The sequence below is a fragment of the Mus caroli genome, unplaced genomic scaffold (assembly GCF_978045245.1).
Source record: "Mus caroli unplaced genomic scaffold, Mus_caroli_1 scaffold_5, whole genome shotgun sequence".
Taxonomy (NCBI): Eukaryota; Metazoa; Chordata; class Mammalia; order Rodentia; family Muridae; genus Mus; species Mus caroli.
The window spans coordinates 130,340,101-130,364,560 of NW_028227260.1; the positions used below are offsets into that span (position 1 = coordinate 130,340,101).

Genomic DNA, 24,460 nt, shown 5'->3' on the forward strand with positions numbered 1-24,460 from the left:
ACCCATAAGTGTGGTTTAATACCTAATGAAACTCCATTAGAGAAAGATAGAATTTCCTTTGCAAGTGGGTGTCAATTAAAGATCATCTCAGTTACGAGTGGAAGTCCGTGTCCATTTGCCACCATCAGGGCTGGGGTCCTATCTAGCTTCAAGCTGTGTATGCAGGCCCAGCAAATGCTAGGAGGGAGCCTGAGAGCTCCGATGTGTGTCAGTCCTGTTGTGTCTAGAAGACAGCTGCCTTGGTGTTACCCATGCCCTCTGGCTCTCCCAATCTTAAGGGCTACTCATCTGCTTAGCTCCCTGGGTCCTGAGGAGAGGCCATTCCTCAGCAAGTATTCCACAAGACTCTCACTCTCTCCACACTGTGCAGCTGTGGGTCTCTGTGTTACTTCCCAACTACTGCAAGACAAAGCTGACGAAACACTTTTCATCCCCTTTGCCTTTCTGATGGTGCATATGTTCTTGTGTGTGTTTCTGTGTATGTGTGCACTAACTGGACTTACAGAAATATATACAGTCAGGAAGGGAATACCTGAATGCAATATGGAGTTACTAATACAAATGAATAAATGTGGGCTTCAGGCTGGCCAATTTTTCCTCTTAAACATTACTGAAAATATTTATAATTAGATGAATTTTCTCAGCTTACAGAATAAAGACAGACATGGAAAAAATAGTCTGTAAAAATAACTTATAAGACAGGCCGTGGTGGGTGGCTCATGCCTTGAATCCCAGCACTCTGGAAACAGAGAAAAACACAGGTGGATCTCTGTTAGTTTCAGGCTGGCCTGGTCTAGAGTGAGTTCTAGAACAGTCAAGGCTACAGAAAAACCCTGTTTTGTTAAAAATAAGAAAAGAGAAAAAGAAAATAAAACAAAATATACTAATAAAATGGTTTCATCAGAATAATGGGTTCTCATTATTAATTTCAATTATTTTCTACATTTCCATCCCAATCATATTATGAATCAGATTTAATGCCACAGATAGTTCTCACAATACTAGGAAGTGGGAAATTCCAAGGCACACAACTTAGAAATGAATTAGTTCCTCACCTCCAGTAGGGAGGATCAAAACCAGGAGGTAGGACCTGTAACCCAAACATTGTTCCCGTCATGTATAGCCGCTGAATTACGTGTGTTCACCGCACAGTACTTGGCTTCTAAATCTCATAGTGCATCTTTATTGAATAAACAGTAAAAGAAAGAAGGGTACCAAAATTTTAAATAAAACTAGGCACCTGGACAAAGTAGAAACAAAGGAAATGGGAAACACACTACATAACAGAAGGAAAAGCATCCTATGACCCCTTCTAAATTTGGGCTTTAGTTGGGCTTCACCTGAAAAACAAGACACAAATAAAATACTTTTCAAAGTACCCAGAACTGAGAAAAACCCATGGCACCCATCTTCCTGGGTAACTTTCTGTCTCAGTGGCATTTTTTTCAGGTACAAAGGGCGGGAGGCAACGGTGCATAAGCTCTTTTGTGGAGCTCTACTGCCACCATGAGGATACAGTTTCAAAATTCACAGCGCCACTGTCCTCGTTCCCATGATTCCTAGCAATGGCGGAAGATGGCGGCCGATTACAGACAGCAGGAGCAGCTGTGGGTGCCTAGCTGGGCTTCCTTGACTTCACCTCAGACCCCAACAGAAACTCAGACTGTAGTTCTTTCTCAACGGAACCTAGAAAATGCCTTCCTGCCATAGGACAGCAGCTAATAGATTAATTCTACAAGCTGAGCAGCGTGAAATCCCACCCCCCTGCTTCCTGTTCCTGGACCACAGGACACCTAATGGGCACTCTTCTCTCAGACAATAGGACTAACACAATAGACTCTGCAATAGCCCATACCTCTGAACTGCCTATCAAGAGAGGGGGCTGGGATAGGACAAGCTTGGTCATTTACGAATTCCCTGGACATTCTACCTTCTTCAAAATGTCTAGAAGCATTAACACAGTGCTCTGTGCCTGTGTACATATGAAATATTTTCTACAGGGAAAAGAAGAGGGGGAAAGAGTCCAAACATGGATAATTAATACCTCTCAGACCAAGCTCAGTGGTTCAGTGGCTAAGAGCACTTGACTGTTCTTCCAGAGGTCCTGAGTTCAATTCCCAGCAACCACATGGTGGCTCACAACCATCTGTAATGGGGATCAGATGTCTTCTGATTTTGTTTGAAGAAAGCTATCGTGTGATGGCATACATAAAATAAATGAGTAAATCTAATAACTCTCAGACCATACCTTCCTTACTATTTGTTAGCCCACCATGGAGCAAGAGACCTGCATTCAGGTATGTATGCAATATGTTCTGCACGAGGGCAGTGTTGCTCTAGAGAAGAAACAATAACCAGCTCAGAGCATTCTGCTCCCAGCTTTCCGATTTAAAAGAAAAAAAAGCGACTACAATTGGAGTCCAGTAATGGTGGCAGCCTTGCCTTCCTCCTTCCAAGTGAGAGAGATCCACTCCTGCAGCCCCCTTCCGCTTTCATTTTACATGTATGCCAGACCAACTACATCTCCTCCTGACTTGGACTCCAAAGGACAAAAGACCAAACCAGAACAAAGCAAGAAGGAAAGAGAAAGCCAAGTGAAACCTGAGGCACCCACACTCTTCATGCATCTTCTCTTTGAATAAAGTCAGCATCCAGGCAATGACGAAATTCTGCATTTCTGCCTTTCTCCACCCCACAATGTTCAACCTCCAATGGAGGACATATGGTTATCTTCTGCTCTTAGGATCTAGTTCTAGAAAGAATAAGGAAAATGCTATATGGAACATCAGTGTCTGCATTAGAGCACATCTGGGTACCAGAACCCTGATTCTCAGCCACATTCACTCATTCCTTGGGCACCATATCCTGACAGACAATAACAGGCCTTGTGTGTGCTATGGGCGGCTGACTACCATCATATAAGTAATAATGCTGAATGCTCATAATCCAAGGGGGACAAATAGATTGCACTGCCTATAAATTCCAAATGGATAGGTAACAATATATTATTACTTTTCTATTCCTGTGAAGAGTCACTAGGAAGCATCTAACTGGAGGCTGCTTAACAGTTTCCAGTAGGAAATCAGTGTCCAGCATGGCAGGAGCACAGAAGCAGGCAGGCACCCGGCTGGAGCAGTAGCTGAGAGCACGTGCCCTAGCAATCACATTCACTGCCTGATTTCAAGATTATGTCTTCATTAACTGTTGAATTCATCATTTTAAGTATTTTTCTGCATGGATTCAGAAGATAAGGAAGTTCTTTTTTAAGGAGAAAATATGGAAATTAAAGGATCATATTAAATGAGCAATCTCAAAGCATCTACTACTATTTATTTTGATGCATTCAGGAACAATTAAAACATTCTTATTGAAAACAGCATAAAAATATTCAAACAAAATAAATAAACATAACCATTCCGTTCATTATCACACCAAGAGTTCTTTCTCCTAGGGCCATATTGAAAGTCAAGGCAGGCCAGCTTCTCCAGGCCTCTACAGACCAACCCCAACTCTAAGAAGAATGCAGGAAGCTGGAATGGTGCTATCTACATTGAAGCTAATTCCTCATGGGGGACAGTATGGTTCTACATACTTATAAAAACACCATTTTTTAAATCATTTTTCTCCCTCCCCTCTTGTTTTTTTTAAAAACAAACAAACAAACAAACAAAAAAAACCCACACCAACTGCAAGAAAAATGGCAGCCTTGTACTTGGCCCAATCTGAGAGGACAAGCTCACACTGTTGTGCTCTTGGTCAGGTATTCCCTGTGAAACCAAACTTTGGCCTCAACCTACATTTCCCCCACAAAGAACCTTTTGGCATAGGTCAAACTGTTCCCTGCATGTAATAAGTGAGTGTGTTTCCTATCTATCACCAAGGATTTCACATCTCATCAAATTATCTGTCTCAGCTATTAGGCGACCCCTGTGTGAATGAAGAGTGAACTTTGGGCCATAAGGAAACAGGCGAAGGTACCCACAGACTACAAATCCCCACATATTGCCCTGTAGCTCACCTCCATCAGTCCTACTCTCTGTTGAATTGTTTACAGCCCTTTGCCTACACACCTAAAAAAAAGCAGGGACAGCTTGCATCTGTCACCACTATAACCTGTGCTCCCTGCAGATGGTATGACTTTCCACTAAGACACCTCTCCATTCTTCAGATCTCAGTTAAAAATGGGAGGAAGACATTTCTTTGTATGAGGTATATTTTTCTTTTCTAATTGGAAACAATTTTTCATACACTATAATGTGTTCTTGCTTTCCCCTTTATTTCCTCATAGATCCTAAGGACAAACAAACCAGAAGCAAAAGTACATAACACACACACACACGCAGAGAGAGAGAGAGAGAGAGAGAGAGTCCTAACAAGACAAATTCATAAAGTGTAAGATACTAGCAAAACAGCAGACAGTTTAAGAATATGCCCAGAGAAAACAATATGAGACAAAAAAAAAAAAAAAAAAAATCAACAAAATGACCACTGCGTTTGCTTTGAGATGGGCACTACCTGGAAGGTATGAGGCCTATCCTTGAGTATGTTTATATGAGGACAAACAACTCAAGAAAACAAAAACTTCCCTGGCCAGTGGGTGTCAACTGAAGCAAGCATCTTGCTTAGGGGTGGATCTGTGTCCACTTTCCACTGTCAATATCAGAGTGACATCTAGCTACCGCCTATGTAGGCCCTAAGCATGTTGGTGCATGGTCTCAGTGGGTTTTAATGTGTCAGTCTTGTTGTGTCTGGAAGATACTGCTTTTATGGTCGCAAGCATTCCCTCTGGGCTTCTAATCTTACTGCTCCCTCTTCTGCATAGCTCCCTAGGTACAGCGGGGAGGGACGTGGTGAAGACATCTCACGAGGAACTGAGTGTTCCAACGCCTCTCCTCACTCGCTACACATTGTCCAGTTTTGGGTCACTGTGTTACATCCCATCTAGAGAAGAGGAAGGTCCTGGAGCATTTCAACGTCTTTGAATGTTATGGTTGTGCGACTGCATGTGTGTGCCCATTACACAACAGATAAATGGATGTGAAAAAGTAGATTCACACACACACACACAAAAACCTTTCAAAGTACTCAGAGAAACATCTTCATTCCTGCTTTGACTTTTGGGAGGCAAATTGTCAAACAGGAGAGACAAAAATTAAAATACTAATGAAACTATTCCAAAGTCAGGGAAAATCAAGATAATCATATTCCATGGTACCTTTTGTAGGTGATTGGTGTTTTTGGAAAAGGAGAGCACGAGAAATAAGAAGTTCTTACAAATTCATTCCTGGAGCTATAATGCTGTCATGGGGATGGAGTTTCAAACCACCATTGTGTTTTATAAAAAGAAAGACACTCCACTGAGCTTCCTTCCCATGATTCTTAGCAATGGCAGAAGATTGCGGGCGATTATAGACATTAAGAATAATGTGGGTTTCTAGTTGGGGTTCCTAGATTCTCCTCACCCACCAACAGAAACTGGAACTGCAGTGCTTTCTCATCAAAACCTGGAGAGGGAGGCGCCTTGCTGCCCTAGGACACCAGCTCATATCTTACCATGGCCAGCTGAGCGGGGTGGAATCTGCCCCTCTGCTTCCTGTCCCTGGACCTCAGAACAGCTGTGCACTTGGTACTGGACCTAAAGCACCAGGGTCTGCGTTAATACTCTGAAAGGTCCTGTGATGCCAGTCTGCCTACAGAAGGAGTGAAATACGGGGAAATTTCGCCATTCATGAACCCCCCTGATCTTCCCTGCTTCAACATGGCTGAGGAGAAGCAGGATGGAGGAGAAGGTATGTGTGCCTGCGCTGGTCTACAAGAAACCTTTTCCGCATGATGGCAGTATTGGCACAGAAGGTGTCCTGACTGCAGCTCTCTGTCCCTGCCTTCACTGACCGAAAAAAATGTCAATACAGAGGCAGTGTCCACTAACTGAACTGTTCTAGCCTTCCTTGTCTGAGTCAGAAGTATGCAATGCCGTACTCCTAGAATTTAGCTTCTATTTTGCATTTTATATCAATGCCATATCTAAGGAGGCTAGACCTGATTTTGTACTAAATAAGTAATTAAACAGATAAAAAGGAATATAAAAACATAGCAAGACAAACAGAATGGAAAGGAAGCTTTGAGGCCCCCACCTTCCTCACTCCCCTTCTCCTGGGAAGAAATCTGTGCAGGCAATGGTCCAATCCCGCATGGCTCCCATCTGGATCCAGCAGCACCGGGCCTCCAGTTCTTGCTCCTGATGCCTGAGTGAACTCCGGTCCTGAGCAGCAAATCCCAGGGGCCAGTTCTAGGGAGAAAAAGAACACACTACCACCTTAGTGCCTCAACAGAAGCAAACCTAGGTGTCAGGTCACACCCTGGTTACCCAGATCACACTTAAGACTTTCCTGGGCATCATGCTCTGTGTGAGATCCACACAAGAGGCCCAGACAAAAGGCCTTGTGTGTCCTGTCACAGGCTCAATTTAGTAGCTCTGTAAAGAGCATGCAGATACCTATCAACACTGAATGCTATATACATGGCTACTTGGAGACACACGAGTCTCTCCAATAGCTGTGATTTCTATATGGATCTCTCACTCATTCTCAGTATCTCTGGTTTTATGTGAAGTTCCTTGATCCACTTAGACTTGACCTTAGTACAAGGAGATAGGAATGGATCGATTCGCATTCTTCTACATGTTAACAACCAGTTGTGCCAGCACCATTTGTTGAAAATGCTGTCTTTCTTCCACTGGATGTTTTTAGCTCCCTTGTCGAAGATCAAGTGACCATAGGTGTGTGGGTTCAATTCTGGGTCTTCAATTCTATTCCATTGGTCTATTTGTCTGTCACTATACCAGTACCATGCAGTTTTTATCACAATTGCTCTGTAGTAGAGCTTTAGGTCCGGCATGGTGATTCCACCAGAGGTTCTTTTATTCTTGAGAAGAGTTTTTGCTATCCTAGGTTTTTTGTTATTCCAGATGAATTTGCAGATTGCACTTTCTAATTCGTTGAAGAATTGAGTTGGAATTTTGATGGGGATTGCATTGAATCTGTAGATTGCTTTTGGCAAGATAGCCATTTTTACAATGTTGATCCTGCCAATCCATGAGCATGGGAGATCTTTCCATCTTCTGAGATCTTCTATAATTTCTTTCTTCAGAGACTTGAAGTTTTTATTATACAGATCTTTCACTTCCTTAGTTCTAGAGTCACGCCAAGATATTTTATATTATTTGTGACTATTGAGAAGGGTGTTGTTTCCCTGATTTCTTTCTCAGCCTGTTTATTCTTTGTGTAGAGAAAGGCCATTGATTTGTTTGAGTTAATTTTATATCCAGCTACTTCACCGAAGCTGTTTATCAGGCTTAGGAGTTCTCTGGTGGAATTTTTAGGGTCACTTATATATACTATCATATCATCTGCAAAAAGTGATATTTTGACTTCATCTTTTCCAATTTGTATCCCTTTGATCTCCTTTTGTTGTCGAATTGCTCTGGCTAGGACTTCAAGTACAATGTTGAATAATAGGTATGGAGAAAGTGGACAGCCTTGTCTAGTCCCTGATTTTAGAGGGATTGCTTCAAGCTTCTCACCATTTACTTTGATGTTGGCTACTTGTTTGCTGTAGATTGCTTTTATCATGTTTAGGTATGGGCCTTGAATTCCTGATCTTTCCAAGACTTTTATCATGAATGGGTGTTGGATCTTGTCAAATGCTTTTCCGCATCTAACGAGATGACCATGTGGTTTTTGTCTTTGAGTTTGTTTATATACTGGATTACGTTGATGGATTTCCATATATTGAACCATCCCTGCATCCCTGGGATGAAACCTACTTGGTCAGGATGGATGATTGTTTTGATGTGTTCTTGGATTCGGTTAGCAAGAGCTTTATTGAGGATTTTTGCATCAATATTCATAAGGGATATTGGTCTGAAGTTTTCTATCTTCGTTGGGTCTTTTTGTGGTTTAGGTATCAGAGTAATTGTGGCTTCATAGAATGAGTTGGGTAGAGTACCTTCTGTTTCTATTTTGTGGAATAGTTTGTGAAGAAATGGGATTAGATCTTCTTTGAAGGTCTGATAGAACTCTGCACTAAACCCATCTGGTCCTGGGCTTTTTTTAGTTGGGAGACTATTAATGACTGCTTCTATTTCTTTGGGGGATATAGGGCTGTTTAGATCATTAACCTGATCTTGATTCAACTTTGGTACCTGGTATCTGTCTAGGAACTTCTCCATTTCATCCAGGTTCTCCAGTTTTGTTGAGTATACCCTTTGGTAGAAGGATCTGATGGTGTTTTGGATGTCTTCAGGATCTGTTGTTATGTCTCCTTTTTCATTTCTGATTTTGTTAATTAGGATGCTTTCCCTGTGCCCTCTAGTTTAGTCTGGCTAAGGGTTTATCTATCTTGTTGATTTTCTCAAAGAACCAGCTCCTTGATTGGTTGATTCTTTGAATAGTTTTTTTTGTTTCTACTTGGTTGATATCGCCCCTGAGTTTGATTATTTCCTGCTGTCTACTCCTCTTGGGTGAATTTGCTTCCTTTTGTTCTAGTGCTTTTAGGTATGTTGTCAAGCTGCTAATGTGTGCTCTCTCTAGTTTCCTTTTGGAGGCACTCAGAGCTATGAGTTTTCCTCTTAGAAATGCTATCATTGCGTCCCATAAGTTTGGGTATGTTGTGGCTTCATTTTCATTGAACTCTAAAAAGTCCTTAATTTCTTTCTTTATTCCTTCCTTGACCAAGGTATCATTGAGAAGAGTGTTGTTTAGTTTCCACGTGAAGGTTGGCTTTCTATTATTTATTTTGTTATTGAAGATCACCCTTAGTCCATGGTGATCTGATAGGATGCATGGGACAATTTCAATATTTTTGTATCTGTTGAGGCCTGTTTTGTGACCAATTATGTGGTCAATTTTGGAGAAGGTACCATGAGGTGCTGAGAAGAAGGTATATCCTTTTGTTTTAGGATAGAATGTTCTGTAGATATCTGCCAGATCCATTTGATTCATAACTTCTGTTAGTTTCTCTGTGTCCCTGTTTAGTTTCTGTTTCCATGATCTGTCCATTGGTGAAAGTGGTGTGTTGAAGTCTCCCACTATTATTGTTTGAGGTGCAATGTGTGCTTTGAGATTTACTAAAGTTTCTTTAATGAATGTGGCTGCCTTTGTATTTGGAGCATAGATATTCAGGATTGATAATTCCTCTTGGAGGATTTTACCTTTGATGAGTATGAAGTGTCCCTCCCTGTCTTTTTTAATGACTTTGGGTTGGAAGTCAATCTTATCAGATATTAGAATGGCTACTCCAGCTTGTTTCTTCATACCATTTGCTTGGAAAATTGTTTTCCAGCCTTTCATTCTGAGGTAGTGTCTATCTTTTTCTCTGAGATGAGTTTCCTGTAAGCAGCAAAATGTTGGGTCTTGTTTGTGTAGCCAGTTTGTTAGTCTATGTCTTTTTATCGGGGAGTTGAGTCCATTGATATTAAGAGATATTAAGGAAAAGTAATTGTTGTTTCCTGTTATTTTTGTTGTTAAAGTTGGCATTTTGTTCTTGTGGCTGTCTTCTTTTAGGTTTGTTGAGGGATTACCTTCTTCTTGTTTCTAGGGTATGGTTCCTGTCCTTGTATTGGTTTTTTTCTGTTATTATCCTTTGAAGGGCTGGATTCGTGGAGAGATAATGTGTGAATTTGGTTTTGTTGTGGAATACTTTGGTTTCTCCATCTATGTTAATTGAGAGTTTGGCTGGGTATAGTAGCCTGGGCTGGAATTTGTGTTCTTTTAGTGTCTGTATAACATCCGTCCAGGATCTTCTGGCTTTCATAGTCTCTGGTGAAAAATCTGGTGTAATTCTGATAGGCTTGCCTTTATATGTTACTTGGCCTTTTTCTCTTACTGCTTTTAGTATTCTATCTTTATTTAGAGCATTTGTTGTTTTGATTATTATGTGTCGGGAGGTATTTCTTTTCTGGTCCAGTCTATTTGGAGTTCTGTAGGCTTCTTGTATGTTCATGGGCATCTCTTTCTTTAGATTTGGGAAGTTTTCTTCTATAATTTTGTTGAAGATGTTTGCTGGTCCTTTGAGTTGAAAATCTTCATTCTCATCCACTCCTATTATCCGTAGGTTTGGTCTTCTCATTGTGTCCTGTATTTCTTGGATGTTTTGAGTTAGGATCTTTTTGCATTTTACATTTTCCTTGATTGTTGTGCCAATGTTCTCTATGGAATCTTCTGCACCTGAGATTCTCTCTTCCATCTCTTGTATTCTGTTGCTGATGCTGGTATCTATGGTTCCAGATTTCTTTCCTAGGGTTTCTATCTCCAGTGTTGCCTCATTTTGGGTTTTCTTTATTGTGTCTACTTCCCTTTTTAGGTCTAGTATGGTTTTGTTCATTTCCATCATCTATTTGGATGTGTTTTCCTGTTTTTCATTAAGGACTTCTACCTGTTTGATTAGGTTATCCTGTTTTTCTTTAAGGATTTGTAACTCTTTAGCAGTGTTCTCCTGCAATTCTTTAAGGGATTTTTGTGCTTCCTCTTTATTGTCTTCTACCTGTTTACCAGTGTTCCTTTGTATTTCTTTAAGTATGTTATTAAAGTCCTTCTTGAAGTCCTCTACCATCATCATGAGATATGCTTTTAGATCCGTGTCTAGCTTTTCCAGTGTGTTGGGGTGCCCTGGACTGGGCGAAGTGGGGATGCTGGGTTCTGATGAAGGTGAGTGGTCTTGGTTTCTGTTAGTAAGATTATTACGTTTACCTTTCGCCATCTGGTAATCTCTGGGGTTAGTTGTTGTCGTTGTCACTGTTTAAAGATTGGAGCAGAAGCTGTGTTCCACTCACCAGCAGTCTCAAAATCCTGTGGCGGGGGTCGTGGGTAGCTGGCAGTACCCCGGTGCTGGTCCAGCCGGAAGAGGCCTGTGGTCCTACTCAGGCCGGTTTTCTGCTTCCCTAACTAATGTAGTCTCAGGTCCCGCGTGCAATTGGATTGGAGCAGAAGCTGTGTTCCACTCTCCAGAAATCTTAAGATCCTGTGGCGGGTGTTGTGGGTAGCTGGCGAGTGTCAGCCAACCCTGCGCCCTCGCTACCCCGCTGCTTTTCTGACCCGAAGAGGCTTGTGGCCCTATGTAGGCCGGATTTCTCTCTCCCCAACCAGAGCAGTCTCAGGTCCCATGTGATTGGACTGGAGTAGAAGCTGTGTTCCACTCACCAGAAGTCTCAAAATCCTGTGGCGGGGTTCGTGGGTAGCTGGCGGGTGTCAGCAGACCCTGCGCTCTGGCTACCCTGGTGCTGATCCGGCCAGATGAGTCCTGTGGCCCTACTCTGGCTGGTTTCTGCTTCCCTAACTAATGCAGTCTCAGGTCCCGCGCGCAATTGGATTGGAGCAGAAGCTGTGTTCCACTCACCAGAAGTCTTAAGATCCTGTGGCAGGTGTTGTGGGTAGCTGGCGGGTGTCAGCCGACCCTGCGCCCTAGCTACCCTGGTGCTTTTCTGCCCGGAAGAGGCTTGTGGCCCTATGTAGGCCAAATTTCTCCCTCCCCAACCAAAGCAGTCTCAGGTCCCGCGTGATTGAACTGGAGCAGAAGCTGTGTTCCACTCACCAGCAGTCTCAAAATCCTGTGGCGGGGGCCGTGGGTAGCTGGCAGTACCCCGGTGCTGGTCCAGCCGGAAGAGGCCTGTGGTCCTACTCAGGCCGGTTTTCTGCTTCCCTAACTAATGCAGTCTCAGGTCCCACGCGCAATTGGATTGGAGCAGAAGCTGTGTTCCACTCTCCAGAAGTCTTAAAATCCTGTGGCGGGTGTTGTGGGTACCTGGCGAGTGTCAGCCGACCCTGCGCCCTCGCTACCCCCGTGCTTTTCTGACCGGAAGAGGCTTGTGGCCCTATGTAGGCCGGATTTCTCCCTCCCCAACCAAAGCAGTCTCAGGTCCCGCGTGATTGGACTGGAGCAGAAGCTGTGTTCCACTCACCAGCAGTCTCAAAATCCTGTGGCGGGGGTCCTGGGTAGCTGGAGGGTGTCAGCCGACCCTGCGCTCTAGCTACCCCGGTGCTGATCCGGCCGGATGAGGCCTGTGGCCCTACTCAGGCCGGTTTCTGCTTCCCTAACTAATGCAGTCTCCTGTCACTCATTCTCAATGGGGGTTTCATTAACTCACATTGGAGCAGCGACACAAGAAATTCCTATTTTACAGGCTGATTACGGTTTCCCATAGCTTAGCTATATACACATGTCCTTTAAACTTTAATATACTTTCAGTATTATAATTTCCCTTGGCATCTAAGACATGCACCTCTGAGAGGAGCTTGGACTAAATAATGTGTACTAGTGCAGCTTGCCTACATTGGGAGACGCTGTGTCTTAGCAAGAAGGCTTAAAATGTGTAGATGTTACACATGCTACAAAGAGGTGGAGACAAAAGTCTCCAGCAAGACCCTGCATTTTCTTCCCTGTGGTTTCTTCTTGTCAAGCCCCAGATAGGAAGAACCAAAGGCCTGGCCCACAACTTCCTATGTGACCTTGTCCCTACACATCTGCTGTTGGCCCTTATTTTTCCTTTTCAGCTCGAAGCCATTACTGGTGCCCACACTTCTCCTATTCTAGAGGAAAGGCACTGGGTCCCAGTGTGGATCCCAAAGTATCCTACCTGGCATTGTTTCCCCACTATTAGGACTCATGGGAATGAAGATGTAATGGCTCTGCACCGTAGCTCTGCCTACAGGATGGCAGGAGGACACCACATGTGGCCACAAATGCCAGAGTTGACTACTGCTCTCCCACCCTCAAGCCTGAAAATAAATACCATATCCAATATCCAGAGACAAAGGCCCAGGATTGTGGATGTCTAGGACTTTGTTACTGTTTTTCAGAAGTAATTGTCCACTGCCCCCTCTGCATTCAGACCTGTTATACTTCGCTTAGAGTGATTTGTTCTTCAAAGGGTAAACTTGGTGGATAAAGGCAGAGAGAGGAGAAAAGTGGGAAGCATGGACATCGCCTTTGGGATATAATTATCAACTGCCAAGTGTTTCTTTCCTGATGATATTTAAGACAAGGTTAAACCTACTCCTGTCAGCTGGGCATGATAACATGGACGGAGATATTTTGGAACTCCCAGGGTAAAAGACAGAAGCCTCCTGGATAAGCCCAGACCAGCCTGTCTCATGTACTTAATAAGAACCAAGGCTCAGCATAGCTCTTTGCTTCTAAATCTTCCAGCATACCTTCATCATGGAAAACCTGCACAAAGTTAATCATACCAAACTTTAAGAACATTAACTATCTGGAAATGGGAAAAATCCAGCTATAAAGACAGAAAAAGAAAATAACCTACATAACTGAAGGAAAAGAGTCCCACCTCCTAGAGCCTCAGATTGGCTTCACATGGTACACATGAAAAAATAAATAACATAAAATTCCTTTTAAACTCAGGACAGCCATCTTTTGTGTTTTTTTTCAGACAGGAAGGGCAGGGGAGAGGCACTCACAAGTTCTTGTGTGGACCTCTACTGCCACCATGAGGACACGGTTTCAAAACTCACAGTGCCAGTCTCCTCCTTCCCATGATTCCTAGCAATAGCGGATGATGGCGGCCGATTACAGACAGCAGGAGCAGCTGTGGGTGCCTAGTCGGGCTTCCTTGACTTTTCCTCAGGCTCCAACAGAAACTGGGACTTAAATGTTTTCTCTTCAGAACCTGGAGAGGGAGGCGCCTTCATGCCCAAGACACCAGCTAGTAGATTACCCTTGCCAGCTGAGCGGGGTGGAACCCACCCTTCTGTTTCCTTTCCCTGGACTTCAGCAAGGTTCTGGAAGTCAGTCACTAGGGTCTGAGTTAATACTCTGAAGGGTCCGGTGATTCCAGTCTGGGTACTTAAGGAGAAAATATACAGTAAAACCGGCAAATTTCGCCATCCATGAATCCTCCTGATTCTCCCCTCTTCAAAATGGCTGAGAAGCAGGATGGAGGAGGTGTGTGTGCCTGCTCTGGGCTACAGGAAACATTTTCCGCTTGATGGCAGTGTTGCCCTAGACCAGGGAAGGTGTCCTGAGTGCAGCACTCCATCCCCGCCTTCACAGTCTGAAAAAAACTCCAATAATGGACAGAGTCCAATGAGTATGGTAGCTTTCCTTACCCTTTACCTTCAAAATAAGGAAGAGTCATCTATGGGAGAGTTTACCTTCCATTTTCATTTCATGGTACTGACTCAGCCAGAGCATCCATCTGTATCTACACTATCAAAACCAAAAGAACAAACTCTACTAAAAGAAGGAAATTGCAAGGAATTTATGATCTAAGCAGGAAGGAAAGAGAAGAAAGGAGAAGATTTGAGGCACCCACCTTCCTCATGCTGCATGGTTTTTGAAGAAATTGGTGGCTCATCAATGATCAAGTCTAGTCTCTTCTTCACCCAGCAGCAGTCTTCTATCCCAGTGCTTGTGGTGTGGAGGTTAAATGTCATCGTCCAGTTCTAGGTAGGAAAGAAAATGTTGCCAAGTCAGGGTCTGGAGAAGATCAAACCTAGGAACCAGGAAACCTGGGTCTCTGCCTGATTTCCTTCACAGACTCGCTGGCCATCTTACCCCATCCTGTCTTAGGCAACTGGCCTTGGGTGGACGTCCAGCAAATCTGACTACCTGCCTGTAATGATGATCTAGGTAGGTCTCAAGAGTTAATGCTCTATAGCATTTGGGGTGACAAAGCTATGGAAATCACTATAGCTCCCAATCACATAGATCATGGAGTATGTTTGACCTGTAAACAAAAGTGAACATTCAATAAATCTGTGTTTAAATTGTAATCTATTATGAATAATTCCTCATACCTTTATTTTGAAGGAACTGGAATGTGGGGGGGGGAACAACTGGAATTGGGGGTCCTTTTGGGGGAGATACTTGTAGAAATCTAATACAGTACAAACTCCTTGGAATCTATGCTCTCATAGATCCTATTAAAATCTCCTGGTAATGGAGGACACAGAGCCTGAACCAACCATCATTTATAACCAGGCAAGGCTCCTAGCCTTTGGACTGGGACACCTACCCAGCCACAAAACACCTGACTTATCATGTCCTATCTGTAAGACTTGCTAGAACAATGGTGGCCAAGAAGTTGTAAAAGTAGCCAACCCATGACTGGTCTAACTTTTGGCCCACACTGCCAGGAGAGGGGGCCCATGGCTGACACTGCCTGGATGGCCAGGATCAGAGGAAGGACAGCCTGAGACCCAGGATAGAACCAATCATGACTGCCAAAAAGTATCAAAAAAAAAGTCAAGGAAGTGATTCCTAAATGATATTCTGCTATACTCACAGATCCATGCCACCCAAGAGTCATCAGAGTGGTGTTATCCAGCAACTGATGTGAGCAGATGCAGAGACCCACAGGCAAAAACTAAGTAGAGCCAGGAAACCCATTAAAGAGGAGAAGGGAGGATTGTAGGAGCCAGATTGTTTGGGAACCTTGAAAACATAGGGTACAAAATCCACTAAATAGGGCTCATCAGGCCTCACAGAGACTGAAACAACAAACATAGACCCTGTGTGGGTCTGAGCTAGGTCGTTAGCATATACCTTATGGTTGTGCAGCTGGGTGTTCTTATGAGACTCCTAATAGTGGGAACGGAGGACATGTGTCTCTGAATCTTTCCCTGTGCTTGGAACCCTTTTCCTACTAGATTTCCACCTCTAGCCATGATATGATGGTTTGTGGCCAGTCGTATTATATTTTGTTTGGCCATGTCCAGGAGATACCCTGTGGGAGGAGCCATTGCTGCTTCTCTCTCTCTCTCTCTCCCCCTCCCTCCTTCCATCCCTCTTCCCTTTTCTTTTCTCCTCTTCCTCCTCCTCCTCCTATTTTGATGAGTACAGAGTAACAGTTGATCTGGCGGAGAGGGGACATGGGGATACGGTTGAAGTGAAAGGAGGTTGAAACTGGTACAGGTGTAATACATTAGAAAAGAATGAAAGTTTTTTCTAAAAAAAAAAAAAAGTCATTGATAAAAAATCCAATTAAAAACAGGCTACAGCACATCCGGCCGGATCAGCGCCAAGGTAGCGGGAGCACAGGGTTGCCTGACACCCGCCAGCTACCCACGATCCCCGCCGCAGGATTTTGGGACTGCTGGTGAGTGGAACACAGCTTCTGCTCCAATCCAATTGCGCGGGACCTGAGACTGCATTAGTTAGGGAGGCAGAAACCGGCCTGAGTAGGGGCACAGGCCTCATCCGGCCGGATCAGCGCCAGGGTAGCAGGAGCGCAGGGTTGCCTGACACCCGCCAGCTACCCACGACCCCCGCCGCAGGATTTTGGGACTGCTGGTGAGTGGAACACAGCTTCTGCTCCAATCCAATTGCCCGCAGGACCTGAGACTGCATTAGTTAGGGAAGCAGAAACCGGCCTGAGTAGGGCCACAGACCTCATCCGGCCAGATCAGCACCGGAGTAGCGGGAGCGCAGGGTTGCCTGACACCCGCCAGCTACCCACGACCCCCGCCGCAGGATTTTGGGACTGCTGGTGAGTGGAACACAGCTTCTGCTCCAATCCAATTGCGCGGGACCTGAGACTGCATTAGTTAGGGAAGCAGAAACCGGCCTGAGTAGGGCCACAGGCCTCATCCGGCCGGATCAGCGCCTGGGTAGCAGGAGCGCAGGGTTGCCTGACACCCACCAGCTACCCACGACCCCCGCCGCAGGATTTTGGGACTGCTGGTGAGTGGAACACAGCTTCTGTTCCAGTCCAATCACGCGGGACCTGAGACTGCTCTGGTTGGGGAGAGAGAAATCCGGCCTACATAGGGCCACAACCCTCTTCCAGTCAGAAAAGCACCTGGGCAGCTGGGGCGCAGGGTCGGCTGACACTCACCAGCTACCCACAACACCCACCACAGGATCTTAAGACTTCTGGAGAGTGGAACACAGCTTCTGCTCCAATCCAATTGCACGCGGGACCAGAGACTGCATTAGTTAGGGAAGCAGAAAAATGGCCTGTGTAGGACCACAGGCCTCTTCCGGCTGGACCAGCACCGGGGTACTGCCAGCTACCCACGACCCCTGCCGCAGGATTTAGAGACTGCTGGTGAGTGGAACACAGCTTCTGCTCCAATCTTTAAACAGTGACAACGATAACAACTAACCCCAGAGATTACCAGATGGCGAAAGGTAAACGTAATAATCTTACTAACAGAAACCAAGACCACTCACCATCATCAGAACCCAGCACCCCCACTTCGCCCAGTCCAGGGCACCCCAACACACCGGAAAAGCTAGACACGGATTTAAAAGCATATCTCCTGATGATGATAGAGAACTTCAAGAAGGACTTTAATAACACACTTAAAGAAATGCAGGAGAACACTGCTAAACAGGCAGAAGACAATAAAGAGAAAGCACAAAAATCCCTTAAAGAATTGCAGGAGAACACTGCTAAAGAGTTACAAATCCTTAAAGAAAAACATGATAACATAATCAAACAGGTAGAAGTCCTTACAGAAAAACAGGAAAACACATCCAAACAGATGATGGAAATGAACAAAACCATACTAGACCTAAAAAGGGAAGTAGACACAATAAAGAAAACCCAAAATGAGGCAACACTGGAGATAGAAACCCTAGGAAAGAAATCTGGAACCATAGATACCAGCATCAGCAACAGAATACAAGAGATGGAAGAGAGAATCTCAGGTGCAGAAGATTCCATAGAGAACATCGTCACAACAATCAAGGAAAATGTAAAATGCAAAAAGATCCTAACTCAAAACATCCAAGAAATACAGGACGCAATGAGAAGACCAAACCTACGGATAATAGGAGTGGATGAGAATGAAGATTTTCAACTCAAAGGACCAGCAAACATCTTCAACAAAATTATAGAAGAAAACTTCCCAAATCTAAAGAAAGAGATGCCCATGAACATACAAGAAGCCTACAGAACTCCAAATAGACTGGACCAGAAAAGAAATACCTCCCGACACATAATAATCAGAGCAACAAATGCTCTAAATAAAGATAGAATACTAAAAGCAGTAAGAGAAAAAGGCCAAGTAACATATAAAGGCAAGCCTATCAGAATTACACCAGATTTTTCACCAGAGACTATTAAAGCCAGAAGATCCTGGACGGATGTTATACAGACACTAAAAGAACACAAATTCCAGCCCAGGCTACTATACCCAGCCAAACTCTCAATTAACATAGATGGAGAAACCGAAGTATTCCACGACAAAACCAAATTCACACATTATCTCTCCACGAATCCAGCCCTTCAAAGGATAATAACAGAAAAAAACCAATACAAGGACAGGAACCACGCCCTAGAAACAACAAGAAGGTAATCCCTCAACAAACCTAAAAGACAGCCACAAGAACAAAATGCCAACTTTAACAACAAAAATAACAGGAAACAACAATTACTTTTCCTTAATATCTCTTAATATCAATGGACTCAACTCCCCGATAAAAAGACATAGACTAACAAACTGGCTACACAAACAAGACCCAACATTTTGCTGCTTACAGGAAACTCATCTCAGAGAAAAGGATAGACACTACCTCAGAATGAAAGGCTGGAAAACAATTTTCCAAGCAAATGGCATGAAGAAACAAGCTGGAGTAGCCATTCTAATATCTGATAAGATTGACTTCCAACCCAAAGTCATTAAAAAAGACAGGGAGGGACACTTCATACTCATCAAAGGTAAAATCTTCCAAGAGGAACTATCAATCCTGAATATCTATGCTCCAAATACAAAGGCAGCCACATTCATTAAAGAAACTTTAGTAAATCTCAAAGCACACATTGCACCTCATACAATAATAGTGGGAGACTTCAACACACCACTTTCACCAATGGACAGATCATGGAAACAGAAACTAAACAGGGACACAGTGAAACTAACAGAAGTTATGAATCAAATGGATCTGGCAGATATCTACAGAACATTCTATCCTAAAACAAAAGGATATACCTTCTTCTCAGCACCTCATGGTACCTTCTCCAAAATTGACCACATAATTGGTCACAAAACAGGCCTCAACAGATACAAAAATATTGAAATTGTCCCATGCATCCTATCAGATCACCATGGACTAAGGCTGATCTTCAATAACAAAATAAATAATAGAAAGCCAACATTCACGTGGAAACTGAACAACACTCTTCTCAATGATACCTTGTTCAAGGAAGGAATAAAGAAAGAAATTAAGGACTTTTTAGAGTTCAATGAAAATGAAGCCACAACATACCCAAACTTATGGGACGCAATGAAAGCATATCTAAGAGGAAAACTCATAGCTCTGAGTGCCTCCAAAAAGAAACTAGAGAGAGCACACATTAGCAGCTTGACAACACACCTAAAAGCACTAGAACAAAAGGAAGCAAATTCACTCAAGAGGAGTAGATGGCAGGAAATAATCAAACTCAGGGGCGAAATCAACCAAGTGGAAACAAGAAGAACTATTCAAAGAATCAACCAATCAAGGAGCTGGTTCTTTGAGAAAATCAACAAGATAGATAAACCCTTAGCCAGACTCACTAGAGGGCACAGGGAAAGCATCCTAATTAACAAAATCAGAAATGAAAAAGGAGACATAACAACAGATCCTGAAGACATCCAAAACACCATCAGATCCTTCTACCAAAGGCTATACTCAACAAAACTGGAGAACCTGGATGAAATGGAGAAGTTCCTAGACAGACACCAGGTACCAAAGTTGAATCAAGATCAGGTTAATGATCTAAACAGCCCTATATCCCCCAAAGAAATAGAAGCAGTCATTAATAGTCTCCCAACTAAAAAAAGCCCAGGACCAGATGGGTTTAGTGCAGAGTTCTATCAGACCTTCAAAGAAGATCTAATCCCAGTTCTTCACAAACTATTCCACAAAATAGAAACAGAAGGTACTCTACCCAACTCATTCTATGAAGCCACAATTACTCTGATACCTAAACCACAAAAAGACCCCACAAAGATAGAAAACTTCAGACCAATATCCCTTATGAATATTGATGCAAAAATCCTCAATAAAGTTCTTGCTAACCGAATCCAAGAACACATCAAAACAATCATCCATCCTGACCAAGAAGGTTTCATTCCAGGGATGCAGGGATGGTTCAATATACGGAAATCCATCAACGTAATCCAGTATATAAACAAACTCAAAGACAAAAACCACATGGTCATCTCGTTAGATGCGGAAAAAGCATTTGACAAGATCCAACACCCATTCATGATAAAAGTCTTGGAAAGATCAGGAATTCAAGGCCCATACCTAAACATGATAAAAGCAATCTACAGCAAACCAGTAGCCAACATCAAAGTAAATGGTGAGAAGCTTGAAGCAATCCCTCTAAAATCAGGGACTAGACAAGGCTGTCCACTTTCTCCATACCTATTCAACATTTTACTTGAAGTCCTAGCCAGAGCAATTCGACAACAAAAGGAGATCAAAGGGATACAAATTGGAAAAGATGAAGTCAAAATATCACTTTTTGCAGATGATATGATAGTATATATAAGTGACCCTAAAAATTCCACCAGAACTCCTAAACCTGATAAACAGCTTCAGTGAAGTAGCTGGATATAAAATTAACTCAAACAAATCAATGGCCTTTCTCTACACAAAGAATAAACAGGCTGAGAAAGAAATTAGGGAAACAACACCCTTCTCAATATTCACAAATAATATTAAATATCTTGGCGTGACTCTAACTAAGGAAGTGAAAGATCTGTATAATAAAAACTTCAAGTCTCTGAAGAAAGAAATTATAGAAGATCTCAGAAGATGGAAAGATCTCCCATGCTCATGGATTGGCAGGATCAACATTGTAAAAATGGCTATCTTGCCAAAAGCAATCTACAGATTCAATGCAATCCCCATCAAAATTCCAAATCAATTCTTCAACGAATTAGAAAGTGCAATCTGCAAATTCATCTGGAATAACAAAAAACCTAGGATAGCAAAAACTCTTCTCAAGGATAAAAGAACCTCTGGTGGAATCACCATGCCGGACCTAAAGCTCTACTACAGAGCAATTGTGATAAAAACTGCATGGTACTGGTATAGTGACAGACAAATAGACCAATGGAATAGAATTGAAGACACAGAAATGAACCCACACACCTATGGTCACTTGATCTTCGACAAGGGAGCTAAAAACATCCAGTGGAAGAAAGACAGCATTTTCAACAAATGGTGCTGGCACAACTGGTTGTTAACATGTAGAAGAATGCGAATCGATCCATTCCTATCTCCTTGTACTAAGGTCAAGTCTAAGTGGATCAAGGAACTTCACATAAAACCAGAGACACTGAAACTTATAGAGGAGAAAGTGGGGAAAAGCCTTGAAGATATGGGCACAGGGGAAAAATTCCTGAATAGAACAGTAATGGCTTGTGCTGTAAGATCGAGAATTGACAAGTGGGACCTCATGAAACTACAAAGCTTCTGCAAGACTAAAGACACCATCAATAAGACAAAAAAACCACCAACAGATTGGGAAAGGATCTTCACCTATCCTAAATCAGATAAGGGACTAATATCCAATATATATAAAGAACTCAAGAAGGTGGACTCCAGAAAGTCAAATAACCCCATTAAAAAATGGGGCTCAGAACTGAACAAAGAATTCTCACCTGAGGAATACCGAATGGCAGAGAAGCACCTGAAAAAATGTTCAACATCCTTAATCATCAGGGAAATGCAAATCAAAACAACCCTGAGATTCCACCTCACACCAGTCAGAATGGCTAAGATCAAAAATTCAGGTGACAGCAGATGCTGGCGAGGATGTGGAGAAAGAGGAACACTCCTCCATTGTTGGTGGGATTGCAAGCTTGTACAACCACTCTGGAAATCAGTCTCGCGGTTCCTCAGAAAATTGGACATAGTACTACCGGAGGATCCAGCAATACCTCTCCTGGGCATATATCCAGAAGATGTCCCAACCGGTAAAAAGGACACATGCTCCACTATGTTCATAGCAGCCCTATTTATAATAGCCAGAAGCTGGAAAGAACCCAGATGTCCCTCAACAGAGGAATGGATACAGAAATTATGGTACATTTACACAATGGAGTACTACTCAGCTATTAAAAAGAATGAATTTATGAAATTCCTAGCCAAATGGATGGACCTGGAGGGCATCATCTTGAGTGAAGTAACACAATCACAAAAGAACTCACACAATATGTATTCATTGATAAGTGGATATTAGCCCAAAACTTAGGATACCCAAGATATAAGATACAATTTGATAAACGCATGAAACTCAAGAAGAATGAAGACCAAAGTGTGGACACTGTGCACCTTCTTAGAATTGGGAACAAAACACCCAGGGAAGGAGTTACAGAGACAAAGTTCGTAGCTGTGATGAAAGGATGGACCATTTAGAGACTGCTGTATCCAGGGATCCGTCCCATAATCAGCTTCTAAACGCTGACACCATTGCATACACTAGCAAGATTTTGCTGAAAGGACCCAAATATAGCTGTCTCTTGTGAGACGATGCCGGGGCCTAGCAAACACAGGAGTGGATGTTCACAGTCAGCTATTGGATGTATCACAGGGCTCCCAATGGAGAAGCTAGAGAAAGTACCCAAGGAGCTAAAGGGATCTGCAACCCTATTGTTGGAACAACATGATGTACTAACCAGAACCCTGGAGCTCTTGTCTCTAGCTGCATATGTATCGAAAGATGGCCTAGTCGGCCATCAATGGAAAGAGAGGCCCATTGGACTTGCAAACTTTATATGCCCCAATATAGGGGAATGCCAGGGCCAAAAGAATGGGAATGGGTGGGTAGGGAAGTGGGGGGCACTATGGGGGACTTTTGGGATAGCATTGGAAATGTAATTGAGGAAAATATGTAATAAAAAATATTAAAAATTGAAAAAATTAAATGAATTAGGAACCATGAAAAAAAATAATAATTATCGACTGCCAAGTGTTTCTTTGCTGATGGTACTTAAGACAAGGTTAAACCTACTCCTGTCAGCTGGGCATGATAACATGGCCCAGAAGCCTCCTGGAAAGGCCCAGGCCAGCCTGCCTCATGTGCTTAACTAGAGCCAGGGCTCAGCATTGTCCTTTGCTTCTGAATCTCCTAGCATAACATTGTCTTGTAAAACCTACACAAAATTAATCATACCAAATTTGAAGACCATTAACTATCTAGAAAGGGTAAAAATTCAGTTACAAAGACAGAAAAAGGAAATAACCTGCATAACTGAAGGAAAAGGGTCCCAGCACCTAGGGCCTTAGATTGGTCTCACAGTTGGGTAAAATTAGCACAGCCATCTTTGGCGGTTTTTTAGACACAAAGGGAGGGGGAGAAGCAGTCACAAGCTCTTGTGTAGAGCTCTGCTGCCACCATGAGGTTGCGGTTTCAGAAGTCATGGTGCCACTGTCCTCCTGCCCATGATTCCTCCAATGGCCGAAGATGGCGGCCGATTACAGACAGCAGGCACAGCTACGGGTGCCTAGCCGGGCTTTCTTGACTTCTCCTCAGGCCCCAAAAGAACCTGGGACTGCAGTGTTTTCTCATCAGAACCTGAAGAGGGAGGCGCCTTGCTGCCCTAGGACACCAGCTCATATCTTACCATGGCCAGCTGAGCGGCTTGGAACCTGCCCGTCTGCTTCCTGTCCCTGGACCTCAGCACAGCTGCGCCTTTGGTACTGGACCTCAGTCACTGGTATCTGCATTAATACTCTGAAAGGTCCTGTGATGCTAGTCTGCCTACAGAAGGAGTGAAATACAGTAAAATGGGGAAATTTCGCCATTCATGACCCCCCCCCCCCCCCGATCTTCCCTGTTTCAAAATGGCTGAGGAGAAGCAGGCTGGAGGAGGAGGCATGTGTGCCTGTGCTGGTCTACAAGAAACCTATTCCGCATGATGGCAGTATTGTCCCGCAGCACAGAAGGTGTCCTGACTGCAGCTCTCTGTCCCTGCCTTCACAGTTTGAAAAAACTGTCAATACAGAGGCAGTGTCCACAAATGGTGCTGTTCTAGCCTTCCTTGTCTGAGTCAGAAGTATGCAATGCTGTACTCCTAGAATTTACCTTTTATTTTGCATTTTATATCAATGCCATATCTAAGGAGGCTGGACCAAATTTTGTACAAAATCAGTAATTAAACAGATAAAAAGGAATACAAAAACATAGCCAGACAAACAAAATGGACAGGAAGCTTTGAGGCCCCACCTTCCTCACTCCCCTTCTCCTGGGAAGAAGTCTGTGTGGGCAATGGTCAAATCCTGCATGGCTCCCATATGGATCCAGCAGCACCGGGCCTCCAGTGCTTGCTCCTGATGTCTGAGTGAACTCGGGTCCTGAACAGCAAATCCCAGGGGCCAGTTCTAGGGAGAAAAAGAACACACTGTCACCTCAGTGCCTCAACAGAAGCAAACCTCATGTCAGGTCATTCCCTGGTTACCCAGATCACACTTCGACTACCCTGGACAACATGCTCTGTGTGAG

At 43.4% G+C, this 24,460-nt stretch overlaps 1 protein-coding gene across 14 annotated transcripts in view; it reads right to left on the bottom strand.

Moving 5' to 3' along the window:
- Positions 1-24,460, bottom strand: part of LOC115030086 (uncharacterized) — a 101,158-nt gene that overhangs the window by 54,611 nt on the left and 22,087 nt on the right. For 13 of the 14 annotated variants that reach the window (XM_085838216.1, XM_085838217.1, XM_085838215.1 and 10 more), the window contains 4 exons: positions 24,185-24,339; positions 23,583-23,719; positions 14,327-14,456; positions 6,135-6,289 (listed from right to left, as the gene is read on the bottom strand). The gene's annotated coding sequence lies outside the window, so the exon portion shown is untranslated. The remainder of the gene's footprint in view (positions 1-6,134; positions 6,290-14,326; positions 14,457-23,582; positions 23,720-24,184; positions 24,340-24,460) is intronic. The other variant, XM_085838211.1, reaches the window with a different exon arrangement.